This window comes from Labeo rohita, chromosome 2 (assembly GCF_022985175.1).
Source record: "Labeo rohita strain BAU-BD-2019 chromosome 2, IGBB_LRoh.1.0, whole genome shotgun sequence".
Lineage (NCBI taxonomy): Eukaryota > Metazoa > Chordata > Actinopteri > Cypriniformes > Cyprinidae > Labeo > Labeo rohita.
In genome coordinates, this window is record NC_066870.1 from 28,529,159 (window position 1) to 28,533,197 (window position 4,039).

Below are 4,039 nucleotides of genomic sequence, written 5' to 3' on the forward strand. Positions count from 1 at the left end.
TCCCGTGGTTCTGACTTATTTCTTACAATTGCAATATTATATCTCGTAATTCAGATTTTTTTTTCTCTCAGAATTGTGAGATATAAACTCGCAATTGCGATTTATGAAGTTCAATTCAGAGGGGAAAAAAAAGAATATGTTCTTAGAATTGCTCATATCTCACAATTCTGACTGAATAACTCACAATAGTCAGAATTGCAAGATATAAACTTGAAATTCTGAGAAAAAAAGTCAGAATTGTTAACTTGCTATTGTTAGTTTATATCTCACAACTATGAGGAAAAAAAAAGTCAGAATTGCATGTTTGTATTATGCTATTGAGAAAAAAAAGTCATGATTGTGAAATGTAAACTTGAAAATGCAAGAAAAAGTCACAATTGTGAGATAAAAGATCACAATAAGCTTTTTTTTTATTATTATTATTTTTTATTCAGTGGCAGAAACAGGCTTCCATAGCTTTCATTTAGCACACAAAAAGTTTTGGGAGTTTTTTAAATATCTGGTTGATTTATTTATTTGTTTACTTTTAAATTTAAATCAAGAAAGCTACAACTGAACAGATCATTCCAACACTATTTAATAAATACATTTTAAAACAATGTATTAGTAAAATATTCATTTTTATTGAATTTTTTTTTGTTCACCAAGGCTGCATGTATTTGAACAAAAACAATAATAAAAACAGTAATATTGTGAAATATTATTACAATTTAAAAGAACTATTTTCTGAAATTAGCAATTGCGAGTTATAAAGTCTCAGAATTGTGAGTTTATATCTCACAATTCTTACTTAATAACTCACAATTGTACATTATAGGGTCAGAAATACGAGATATAAAGTTGGAATTCTGAGAAAAAAGTCACAATTGTGAAATATAAACTTCCAATTCTGAGAAAAAAGAAAATTCTCAGAATTGTAAGTTTAGATTGTAATTCTGACTTTATTTCTCAGAACCGTGAATTGTGACTTTCTGACACAATTCTGACTTTTTAATTTGCAATTACGAGTTTATGTCTCACTATTGTAAGAAAAAAAGTCTGAACTGCGAGTCTGTGTCTTGCAGTTCTGAGAAAAAAAGTCAGAACTGCAAGATGTAAACTCGAAATTAAGAGGAACAATTGTTTTCATAACTGTTTTTGTATTTTTTGCTTTTATTTTCATGCATTTGATCAAAAACAGTAAAAACAGTAATACTGTGAAATATTATTACAATTTATAATAATTACTTTCTATAATAAGATATTCCTGTGATGACAAAGCTGAATTATTCAGCGTTCATTATTTAAGTCTTCATTGTAATATGCTGGTTCGGTCCTCAGGAATCTTATTAATATCAATGTTGAAAACAGTTGTGTTACTATTTTTGTGGAAATCATGATATATATCTGGTACACAACTTAGAAGAGAGCACATATTTTCTGAACCCACCCATTTCTCATGTGACCAAAAGTATTTGAACATGTGACAGACAGGTGTGTTTTGTAGCTCTGGTGTGTCCTAATACATTGATCATTCAAAATATAAATAGCACTGAATGTGCTGTGTTTCAGATTTGGGTTTTGGCAGCATTTGTAGTTAGACGTGTAACCAACATGAAAACCACAGAGCTGTCTATGGGTGAAAAACAAGTGATTGTGAAGCCGAGAGAAGATGCATTGCACAAACATTGGTTATAGCCAGTGCAATATCCTAAGGAAGAAAGAAACCACTAGTGTAGTAAGTAACAGACCTGGAATGGGTAGACTCCTAAGAATAAGAAGGCCAGGCTGGAATTTGCCAGAAAGTACAGAGGCTGATGAGACAAAGACCAAAGTGATAGAAAGGCTAAAGTTTGGTGATGTCAATGGGTCACAGGCTTGAAGCAATTATTGCAAGCAAAGTATTTGCAAATAAATATTAAGTCTTATTCACTTAAATCTAGTTTAAGTCAATCCAGATGTAAATACCTGGAAATAAAACCTGAAATGTTGATCTCTTGTCTCATATTCATCTTTTGATGTCAAATCCAAATGTTTTTAGTTTACAGCAAAAATAAAGGAATTTGCCTCACTCTTCCAATACATTTGGAGGGGAGTGTATATATATATATATAAGAGGTCGCGTTAACCGAAAATTCTCCATCATTGACAGAAATTTTTAATCAGTGACGGAAAAATCTGAAGGCCGTCTGTCATTTTGACAGATTACGCTGAGGGTGATCTATTGTAAATTGTAGCTGTAATTCCCCCTCCTGTCCAGTTGGTGGCAAATGCGCTCCAGTCTGGCAGCAGAGCCTAGGATACAGTAAAAAAAAAACGAATCTATAATCACAAATGTTTTGCTATGCGTTTGATTATGCACAAGCGAGTGCACAGAAACTACAAAGATCTATCACGCCACATTAAAGAGCGCCAAAATGGTATTTATTGCTTGAATTTACAAAGGAAATTCACAGAACTTGAAATCTGAGACTTTGTTTCATATCAAAAGTAACACAAAGCCTAGCCTATTGCTATTTATTGGAGGGAAGACGCACTATGTACTGTCCATTCATCAACTGAAAACAGCACAGACCAAAAATCTTTTTTTTTTTTTTTTTAACCCAGCCCTAGCTTATTTTGCTGTTTTTAAACATTGCGCTGTCGTCCTGTACGTTCATGATTAAAAAAAGAACATGTGAACAAAATAAAAGCAATCAAATGTGTTATTCTAATTAAAATATGAAAATTAAAATGACGGGTAATAATAGATTATGACAGAATTTTTACGACCCTGTTCATCAAAATGATGGACAACGTTGAAGTCTAGCGCAATCTCTGATATATATATATATATATATATATATTTAGGATTATTTGATGGATAGAGAAGTTAAAAAGAACAGCATTTATTTAAAATGGCTTTTCTGGTAACATTATAAATGTTTTACTGTCAGTTTTGATCAATTTATTGCATCTTTGCTGAATAAAACTATTCATTTCTTACTAAATAGATAAAAACTGACCCTTTTTGAAGATTTGAATGGTGTGGTATATTTAACAATATCGTAAATGGTTAAAAAAAAAAAAACTACTTTTGATTTAATGTTCACTTAGCTCTAATGGGTAAGGCTAGGGGAGGGGAGGTGTCTGAGGTGAGGGGTGACCAATCACGTTGTTACATTATTTGTCTTGGATCTACAGCCTGTATACTGACTAATTCAGTGTGTTCAAACTTGAGGCTGTGCCGAAATCCCCCTTCTAGTAAACATACTCGAGTACACTTAAGCAGACACGCTCTCTCGTACAAAAAACACATACACACACACCAACAGGCTGACTCTATCAACATGATTGATGCCTGCTTTCTGGCTGCCTTTCCTCCAGCACGAATTTGCAGAGTGTGCCTCACACACACACACAAACGCACACACAGACAGACTAACTTTGAAAGTCAGTGTTTTATAAATCAAACGTAACTGAGGGAGGCTCACAAGGTGGAGGGGGAACGTCTCACTTCAGATTCCACCCGAAACTTCTCCAAACTTTCTTCATTGACGTCTTTCTTGTTCTCCGTAAACTTCACGTCTCATTTTCTGCCGCGTCCTTTGAGTCCTCTGTCTTTTCATTTAGATCTGCCAGTGGCGGCGCAAACAAAAGAAAAGATTTCAGATTCAAATCTACCCATGATGCTCCACCCAACAGCAAGGTTTCATTGATCCTCGCCTTACCCCAATCACGTCAGAGAAGGACCACTGAAGGATTCGATTCTCTTTCACACCCTCAACCGATCTCGGCTCTTCCTCGCTTCTTGTTTTCTCACACCGCTCGCTCCCAAACAGACACGGGCAACTGCAGCGCCATAAATTTCTCTCACCACGAGATACATCCTCATTACGGAGCGCCGGCAGGGAAACGGCTGACAGCTCTCTCTCTGCACCTGTTAGTCCTATGCCTGTTTGCACTCATTGACTCATCTGTAAACGGCTTCAATCTCGACGTCTCTATCTGTGCCAACTAACCCGATGCTTCAAACGTTCGCTGACTCTTTGCTGGCCCGGAGACTCTATCTATAAAAGTT

General features: G+C 35.0%; 1 long non-coding RNA gene across 1 annotated transcript; it reads right to left on the reverse strand.

The window, feature by feature from the left end:
- Positions 1-1,043: 1,043 nt before the first annotated feature.
- LOC127175196 (uncharacterized) lies at positions 1,044-3,814 on the reverse strand. The gene is made up of 3 exons (XR_007828956.1): positions 3,690-3,814; positions 3,453-3,593; positions 1,044-2,274 (listed from the first exon to the last, which is right to left on the reverse strand). It is a non-coding gene; the product is annotated as an uncharacterized LOC127175196 (long non-coding RNA).
- Between the last annotated feature and the right edge of the window lie 225 nt (positions 3,815-4,039).